Source organism: Schistocerca cancellata, chromosome 1 (assembly GCF_023864275.1).
Source record: "Schistocerca cancellata isolate TAMUIC-IGC-003103 chromosome 1, iqSchCanc2.1, whole genome shotgun sequence".
Taxonomy (NCBI): Eukaryota; Metazoa; Arthropoda; class Insecta; order Orthoptera; family Acrididae; genus Schistocerca; species Schistocerca cancellata.
Genome location: NC_064626.1, coordinates 648,499,908 through 648,510,400, shown reverse-complemented (window position 1 = coordinate 648,510,400; position 10,493 = coordinate 648,499,908). Strand labels below are relative to the sequence as shown.

Below are 10,493 nucleotides of genomic sequence, written 5' to 3'. Positions count from 1 at the left end.
TCTGTATAAGCTGATATGGCTCTGAGCACTATGGGACGACACATACTTCCATGCCCGAGGCAGGATTTGAACCTGCGACCGCAGCGGTCGTGCGGTTCCAGGCTGAGGCGCCTAGAACCGCTCGGCCAAACTGGCCGGAAATAAGGTGATAATTACTTATAACAGTAATATTGTCCTTACTTTGAAATGCATTAAGCAATGTGAGAGGGGATGATAAATCTTTACTAAATGTTGTCAGTGTTAAATTTATTCTACTCATTGAGTTATATTACAACATCCCTCGTTCATTTCCTTGCTATAAGTGTGTATGAAATTTGAAAATGACCGTCAGCACAACACCAATTCACGAATATATGTTACTTCTGTGTAATGAGTTGTCAGCACAGTAAGTTAAACACCTCCCAATGACAAATCTGTCTGCCCTGTACAGTGCTCTGCCCCTGAGCTTACTTGCCAAATTTTCGCACCCTCACATGACTTCCTCCAATATATCTTTGACTGCGAAGGAGTCAGATACAGCCAATAGTGGCAGATGCAAAATATATGTTCTTCACCTGATCGGACACACATAAGATATCCTTCTTCAGATGACACTAAACTTTAATACGTATTATAAATGGAAATGTATGTTCAAAACCCATGCAGACGACATTTTTACCACTCGGAGCTGTTGGCCATAAGTAACCTATTCGTCGAATAAAACTGCTGTATAGTTGTTGACAATGATCGATCCTCCTTTTAATATTTGAATCTTCCGCTATATAAAATAAGAATTGTAAATTCCGCACACCCATTTGACAACATTTAGATTTCGAGGGATGTACTCATTGAAGTCGAGTACTAGCATACGCCATTTTGACAACAGTGAGATTTTCAGTAGTGTATTCATGCGAGTCGACTGTTGGCGCTAAATGGAATAATCACTGTTGTAGCACTGAGCAACGACGAGATTCACCATCGTCAGAATTTTCCAGAACGACTACTATCATTTTGGCGAGTGGCAAATTTCAATAGACTGATAGAAAGAATATAGTGCACCAGTCCAATTGATTCCAGTCGAACGCAGTTCTGTTGTTGATGGCCTTATAATGTTCACGTCGCTTGACAGGTGCATATAAAGGGCGCAGGAAAGGAGGAGATGCACTATTTATTTGATATTTTGAGTCACTATCAAAAGTGAGGGTCCCTGAAGTTGATTTTAAAGTACTTTTATGCAATATCTGCATGTTGCATCATTAAAAAATTATGTTACACTTTTCAAATAGCCACATAAAAATCATTCTGGTCCCATCAATTTCAAATTTTCAAAACGACGGGTAACCGATTAACCCTTTTATTTTCGATACCCTTCACACTACGTTTGCTTCTAACGGCACAGTCCCTGAAAAAAGCGGCCAATCTCCCTTATCTCACGGCGGAGCTCACCAACGTCAATCAAAATTAGGCACATCTTAAAATTTACTGTCGCTGTATTTTTGTTTGTTACTGAGCAGAAAATCTACACTCTTAAGAAGTTCTTGAAATTGGCTGACTTTTTAGGATTCGGGTGTTAGTTGCATATTTTTGTTAGATGCATATTATTATAAAACAGGGCTGAGAACCATGGGCCGTACGTAAACTTGATCCGGGCTGTATGCGGCCCGCAGGCCGTTGTGTGACGACCATTCTTTTAGAAGGCCAACGGCCTTGCCGCAGTGGTATCACCGGTTCCCGTCAGATCACCGAAGTTAAGCCGTGTCGGGCTGGGCTAGCACTTGGATGGGTGACCATCTGGTCTGCCGAGCGCTGTTGGCAAGCAGGGTGCTCTCAGCCCTTGTTACGCAAACTGAGGAGCTACTTGATTGAGAATTGGCAGCTCCGGTCTCGTAAACTGACAACGGATGGGAGAGCGGCGTGCTGACTACATGCCCCTCCATATCCGCTTCCAGTGACGCCTGTGGGCTGAGGATGACACGTAGGCCGGTAAACACCGTTGGTTCTTCCAAGGCCTGTTCGGACGGAGTTTAGTTTAGCATTCGTTTAGAAGATCTCATGTGAATGTGCCTTTCGTACATCGGGCAGACGACGCATACGATCCATGAAAGATGTACGGAACATTGAAGATACCTATGCATAGATATGTAATACAACTGGCTAAGTCGCATTGACTTTATTGAGCACAAAGAACACTCTTTTCAGAATTATTTCTTTCTACAGAAATCCACGTAGTGCAAGGACAAGAGCTTTAAAAGTTGTGTACGTAACATGAGATGACGGACTCACGTCTGGGTTTTATACCCCAAAAAATCACTTGAGGAGCTCTGAATCAACATCACTGATTCTTTGTGGTTTGACAATGTCGAGGTTTTAGCGTTGACACGATGGTGAAAGATTCAGTATTCGTTTGGCGTAGAACTGAAGCGCTTCAATACGGACAGATGGTGAAATCTAACATTCTCTTCTGTAAACTCGTAAAGAAGTTGGTACTGAAGCTCTAATGATACATCGACACCCAACCATGGGTCTACCACCTAATCCCAGATCCAGTTTTTGCGTAGGTCTTGATGTCGAACAACGTCTCTGGCGCTTGCTTATGTATGGCTCCATGTGCAGTGGCACGGTCTGCTGGTTTGAAAAGACGGAGCGACTGCTGAGGCTTCAGTCTGTCAGCTCACTCAGATGGCCGAAAAGTGTACGGCCGGAATATAAAGTGAAAAACTTCAGCTCCTGCAGTTATACGCACGAAATCCAATGGATTTTGTTTTTGCTCTCCGCCATCACTATCAAATGATTGCTTCATTACATAACAAGAAAATAAACAGGAAAGGAAAGATGATTAGGTTTTATGTCCTGTCGACGCCGAAGTCATCCGAGGTGGAGTACATGTTCAAAGGGACAGTCTCGGCAATAGCTTCAATCGATGTAGGGAAATCACTGAGCGAAAAAAAAGGCTCTAAGCACTATGGGACTTAATATCTGAGGTCATCAGTCCCCTAGACTTACAATTACTTAAACCTAGCTAACCTAAGGACATCAGACACATCCATGCCCGAGGCAGGATTCGAACCTGCGACCGTAGCAGCAGCGTGGTTCCGGACTGAAGCGCCTAGAACCGCTCGGCCACAACGACCAGTAAACCACTGAGCGGAACTCCATTATTTTAGTAAATGCTCTGCAAAAGCCAACATCAAATCTTCTTCATTCAGCTAGATGACTGACGCAAAATCTTTAGATTTCTAACTCTCTTACTTCACTGCATTTTGCTACCCTTGTCACTCTTTTCCTCCTATGAATTGAGAAAAAACAGGGATGTAGTCTTTCGTCCCTACTATTCAGTCTATACAGCGAAAAAGCAATGACGGAAAGAAAAGAAAGATTCAACAGCGGGTTTAAAATTCTAGGTGAAATGATATCACACGTTTCGCTGATGACATTACAATCTTCAGTGAAATTAAAGAAGTATTACAGGACCTGTTGAATGGAATGAACAGTCTAATGAGTACAGAGTATGGTTTGAGAGTAAACATCAATTTCTCTCGTTCCCCTCGTTGAAGGCTTTCGCTTTACCCTCAGTGATGTTTTCAGTGTCGTTCCAGTTGAGCTCTATTGATCTTTCGCTGATATATCATTGTTGTGGGACTTCATCTGTTGCAATAACTTTTTGAAAACAATTCAAGAGTTCTGTTCGCGCTTCTCCTGCTCCTTATGAATTAGCGTACCTCATTTCTCTTCGTTTGTGAAAGACATTTATTATTTCAAAGTAACTAGCTGTCGAGTCTTCTGAACGACACAAACTGAATGAGGCAGTACATTTCATATTTGAAACACCGTTATATTCGTCTCTTTTAGTATTATGACACCAGCAGCAGACATTTCTATTGTTCCACTTGAAAAAGAGGATAATATACCAACATCTTTTTAATTGCAATAGTTATGAAAAGAGACTGTACTTTTGATATCAACAACCCATCTTCTCAGGTGTTGATATTATTTGTTGATGTAACTCTATTTCAAGATAAAAACTACATAAAAAGACTAATATAATAGCTTAATTGCGTTCTAAGCGTTTATTCTGAATCACTGAAGAATTGTCAAGTGCTGATGAAATACGGTAACTCTTAGCTCAGAAGGCTAATGAAACTGTGAAACGCTTGTACAGTTGGAAAATACGTGATTAATTAAAAATTTACAAAAGTAACACAAATAGTATGGATTTCAGCTTAAATAAGGAGAATAACTCTGTCACATAAAACATAAATTTGGAAAAAAAGCTTCCTATAGCCAAGTTCGCATTAGTTAATATTTGTTTTTGACGAAACTGTCATCTTGTGATCTCCAAAAACTTTTTGGTTATAAATCGTGTTCCATTAAGAGTTTATCATAATGCAAGGTCCACAGTAGCCTCAGTGGAGTGCTGCACCTGTGAACACGCCCGCTTGCCTGCATATAGTGTTACTTTTGACAAACCTGTGTTTAATGTGCTGTATATTTTCCCCCATAATGACGACATGGCATATGCTATAAACTCTTAATGGAACACGGTTTATAACCAAAAATTTCTTGAAGGTCAAAAGATCACAGTTTCAAACAATATATGTGAATTAATGCGATCTTGGATACAAAAAGTTCTTTCAGGTTAAATATAGATCGCTCCTTACATTTTCTCAATATGAGAAACTTCAGTTGAAAGTAAATCATAAATCTACAAGCTATATAACAAACGCAGTGTATTTAGACACGAATATATACTGTCAGTTTACACGGAATGAACATACGAAGATACTGAGAAAACAGTGCATCATTGGCCTCATTGTCCCATAATCACTTTATCACGGATTATATTTTTTCGCAAGGAAATGAAAAAGATGACTAAAATCCACCTACTTAAAAAGAGTTCGAAGCATAAATGATACAAACTCCACAGCTGAAGATTACTTAGATAACTCAGAGTAGGGGTTAGTAATGATAGTACAAAAATATGATAGCATTAATTCTTTCAACGTCGCACTCATCATGAGGGTATTTTGGATCGGATTTACAGTCGCGCAGAGGGAAAGACGTGGAGTTGCAACAGAGACGTAGCAGCGTGATCGTGATTCTTAAGCCGCATGTGGTTAAGAGTGGACTGACTAAAACGAAAATGTGCAATTATCTTTTGTGTTATAAAGTTACCTATTTCTCGGATACGCAATCATAAGTGTACGTTAAGTATAACTGTGTCAAGTAGTGCATTTTATAAGGCATTTGTCTGGAATTCGGGAGTATGGAGGTTCACGCTCTATCCGGCAATACCAACCGTCTATTTAGGTTTTCTTAAATTATAGTCAAAGGTCAGAATGGTTTCTTCTAGACTGTTTGATCAAACAGTAACCGAAACCAAAGAGAACTTTGAAAAGGGAATTTAAATTTATAGAGCAGTAATGAAAGCTCAGAGATTTGCTGAAAACACACAAATCTATCATAGACGACTAACGACGTGGAACATCATTTTTATGGGTAGGCGTAGTATATCGAAGATTACGAAAAGAATAGAAGTATAACAAGGTTAATGGAATGTAGTATGTTAGCAGATTATTCTGAGGTAGACTGAGTCGGAGACATTATTGTTGTACGGAGTATTGCTATGCGGGCCACAAGACAACTCATGATGAGTGGAGTAGAAAGGATATAAAATCCAGATTGGCAATATCAAAAAACTGATTTCGAAAAAGTGCAATCCTTAACGTAAATTCAAGTTTAGGAAGTCCTGTCCGAAAGTGTTTCTCTGAACTGTAGCCTCATATTGTAGTGAAACGTAAACAATTATCGGAGTAGACAAGAAGACAATAGTAGATTTTGAAATGTGGTGCATTGAGTTTCGGACCAGTTCTCATCGATCATTGTGAAACCGTGACTTGTGTGAGTTCATGCAACCGCCCTTGCATAGGCGTGCTAGTGCCCGTCACATCACTGGTACCCAACCAAGTGGCAGACCGGGTATATAAGGAAAGAAACAGCAACTCATTTGATAATCGCCGAGAAGCATTCGTTCGAAGGATCATAGATATGTGACCAACTGACTTGGCCGAAACATCGAGAAAATTTAATTAGTTAATATCAAGAGGAGACTATGCATTCCAACATATTCATGTTTGGTGTCTATATAAATGAATTACGCTTTCCTTGTATTAAGCAGAAAGAGCCGATGTCTTTGTTATACGATCTTTCGTCGAATAAATTGCTGGTAATACTTCCTCTTCTTCTTCTGATGCTTCTTCTTCTTATTATTTCTTCTTCTACCTCTTGGATTAGATGATTTCACTTGATCCAGTCTGCGAGTTTCGGCTAAGTTTTCCTTATTCTTTACTTGTGTCTTGTCGTTCTAATTATGTAATCAAGAATTTGTTTTGGAAGTTTATTTTCATGCTTTCTGTCTACATACTCTCATCATCTTTTTCTCTTTAGATCTGCTTCCTTGAATTCATTCACAATGTCTTCAGTTCTGAAGCTACCTTCCCTGGGGAACCCTTACACTACGGAGAAAACTTCAGTTCTGCGATCTGGACACTACTCATATCCTTTTGCTTGGGAACCCAGGTTTCAGATCCATAGAGCATTGATGGCAGAGGAGAAAGTTGTAACTTTATGGAATTCATGTACTGTCGTTTCTATCAAACCCTGTAATAGAAGTTTAATATGTTTTTTTACCATATTTAAATGATATCATTCATTTTTTCTGTGCTGCAGTTTTTGTTATGAATTTACAAAAATTACTCGAAAAAATTGACATTTATGCAATTGTGAAGGCATTGTCCAAGGTACAAAATGGGTTGGTACCTAAAATGAAATACTAGATTGATATTTCAATGCTTTGCAGTTGAGAAAATTGTCTCAATTTAATAGTCTACCTATTATATTATTGCACTGCTACACACCAATAATCAGCAAGTGAAATCACATGAAGCAGAAATATTATCAAAAACTAGTTACAAGTTAAATACATTTTGAAATAGAAGAATAGATATTTTGGAAAATAAGTCAAATTTCCATTTTCAAGCGGGTAAAATATTCAACTTCGTACACAAGTACCATATATTCCATTTTTAAAGCCATCATGTTTCAAGATGCTACATGATGCACGACCAAACAAGCTTGGCTTCTTTGTCCACAAATCACATAAATGGTTCTAAAAATGCATGCCATTTTTCACCATAAAATTCTGTACCTGAAGAATTAACAATTTGTTCCAAATAGCTTTCATATTTTATGCAGCACTGAATGTGTTGAACGCGGAATATTTACAAATTTTGCCCGAAACACACCCTCAATTCTAACCACAATAAAATCTGTAGAAAACGGCGGAAACTCCTAATGGTGGTATCTAGTGTGCATCCCTTCATGTGATTCTAAAATTAGTCACAAGACTAAAGAAGTGACCAAAAAACGTCATGTGTTGCTAGCTGCACTGTCCTTGAGCTACAACAGTTTCTCCTACTGCCACGACTTTGTAAAACACCATCATTATCTCTTACGTGACCTTTCTTCGCCTATTTTTAATTGTTCAGAAATTCCTGTTAAATTTTAGGATTTTATTATCAATTTCATTATCGAAATTTCGACCTATACCACATTCAAAATATTAAAAGTGGTTTACCTTTCACATTATTACATTGTTTATTGCTATTTTAGATCTAATAGACGATTTACCTTTAAATTCCATTTACCTTTGTTTTGTTACTGGAGACATTCATGTCATATTTTGAAACGAAAGTAGTAAGATGAGTTACAGCTCGCTGAAAATTAACTGCATTTTCTTCAACGACTGTTGATCATCTACGTACAGTAATCAAAACATTTCTTTCTTTTGTTGTTTATTTCTACTATCGCTGCGACTACCGCCTACAGAACAGCAGATTATTTATTTACTCTATTCAAAAGCCAAAGAAAAGCCTACAACACATGACAGTATAATGTTAAAGGGTATTACACTGCTTAACAATTGTTAACGAATAGAGATATTATTGGACAGGAATAATCACAGGCAACTAAGAAAAACATGTAACACAGAATTTAATTACTGCAGGTGGAGTGATATAATTACAACGAAAAATGGTACAGGTTTCAGCACACGAGGAAAGCAGGATAACAGACACAAATAATGTCCATGGTTGACACAGGTCAGACTCCCAATATAAAGATCGACATTGTACCCTCAGTATCGAATATACCGTCAACGGGCACTAAGACACATTTTGCATCTGCTATTAATGCTGGTTATTAAACTATAGGGAAACACGTCTGCCAGGAGCATCCCAGACATGGCCTAAGTTTGTAGGGTTTCGGTACGAGGAGTACGCAGGTCATTCCATACTTTCAGTATCGTCACTTCCATTGTGTCCACAACTCTGCGGTTCGGTGTACGCAGGCACTGTCTCCTATACACAGAAATTCCGGATCTACTGCACTGACAAGATCCAGAGTAATCTCCCATCTGTACTGCTGTGCTGCAACAGTACCTCCGCGAAGATACGCAGCGGTGTTCGACCATTGTGCATAATGCCTGCCAACACCATAACGCCTAGGCCACATCGATGACTTTCATGAAGATTCCGTGGGGTGTAACGTTTCCCATCTCTCCTGACACTAAACGGTGGCCATTATCACTTCCTGCAGTGATGTAGGATTCGTCGGAGAACAGCACTGTGGGCTGTCATTACTGATCCTACCAAGATGATCCCTATACCAAGGAACACTTTCTCGACGATGGAGTAATTAAAGTGGGATGCATTTAATAGATCCCTCAACTTGCAGCACGGAATCGCCTGCAGCGCCTCTTCTGCTGTCGTGGCCATATTGATTGGACCTTAGACGGTTGGAAAACCGTGACCTAGTCAGATGAGTAACGATTTTACTTGGTAAGAGCTTAGGTTTCGAGTGTGGCGCAGACCACACGAAGCCGTGGATCCACGTTGTTGACAAGGAAATGTCCAAACCGATGGTGGTTCCATAATGGTGTGGGTTGTATTTACATGGAATGTACTGGGTCATCTGGTCCAACTGAACCGATAACTGACTGGAAATGATTATGTTCGGCTTCTTGGAGACCATTTGCAGCTATTCATGGACTTCATGTCCCGCAACAAAACGTAATTTTTATAGATGTCAATGCAACGTGTAACCGAGCAACAATTGTTTGAGATTGGTTTAAATAGCGTGTTGGACTATTCTTGCAAATGATTTGGCCACCCAGATCGCAGGATATGAATCCTATCGAATATTTATGAGACATAATAGGGAGATCGTGCACAACATCCTGAACCCGCAACACTTTCGTAATTACGGACTGCTATACAGGCAGCATAACTCAATATTTGAGCGTGGGGCTTCCAACGACTTCTTGAGTCCATGTCGCATCGACTTCTTGCTGTATGCCCGGGTAAAGGAGGTCCGACACGATATTGGGAGGCATTTCATAACTATTGTTACCTCAGTATGTATCAAATGGTGCTACAACTGCCGAGCATAAATCTTGTGTAGATGACGGTTCCAGAAATCCAGTTTGTCAGTCGGGCAGTTTCACTCAGTGTGACGTCGACTTGCTCTTCATGGGCAGAGCTGTACGATATAATGCTCGCACACTCCTCTGCAAAGAAACAGAGTACCATGGCGAGGTTTCTGATGACTTGAGGTTGGGCTCCCCAGTTACTGTCCATGTGTATCCGAATGATGTTATTTTGTGCACACTTTTAAATCGGTGTCGAGACAGTAGTTGAGGTAGAACAGCAGACGAGAATACAACATCGGAAATCGTAGTTTGCTCGAGTAAGAAAAGATGAATAAGATGAGAGGGTATTATGGAAATCCTCTTGAGTGCACCCTGGCGTCCTCGCGCAGCAGTAATCCTGAGTGGCAAGTGCGCAGCAGCAGACGGCGGTCGGCGGCCCCTCCGTCCACTGTACCGGGCGCTGCACCGAGCCCTGAGGAACGCAATATGCGGCGCGCAATCCGGCGGGATCCGGCGGCGCGGCGAGCGGTCGCGAGCGCGGCCGCCCCGCCACAATGCCGCCAGTTGCGAGTAATACCGAGCGCGCCGGCGTGCTCAGCCCAAGTGCCGTCGTCAAATTCTTCCCCCCGATTCTCCTCGCTGAATCGTTTCCTGGCTACCACCGAGGGGATGAACTTTTATTCTGAATAATACCAGTCTGAGCTCCTTCCCACTCGCGGATTCTTCCCGCGTCTGCACTCTCGGCGCGATTGCATCGCACTCGCCTGTGGAGAGGAACTACAGCCGCCTCAGCACGTCTGGTAAAATGTCTTTCGCTTCTTTCGGTCAATGTGCTGCAGAGAGGAACATCTCTGTGCGTACAGGTCTTCTGTAACTGCGCATTATGCGTTACGGAATTACTGGTATGCTTTAGAGGATCTCTTGACACAACTAATAACTGGTTTACTTCACAGTTAGAGCAAGTAGAGAAAACCAATAAACGACAAAAATTAGGCATATCTGAAAACTTTGTCATTACTAATAAAACGTG

The 10,493-nt window shown here is 40.7% G+C and overlaps 1 pseudogene; it reads left to right on the top strand.

Moving 5' to 3' along the window:
• The first annotated feature begins 1,676 nt into the window (after window positions 1-1,676).
• On the top strand, window positions 1,677-1,794 carry LOC126105563 (5S ribosomal RNA; annotated as a pseudogene).
• Window positions 1,795-10,493: the final 8,699 nt, after the last annotated feature.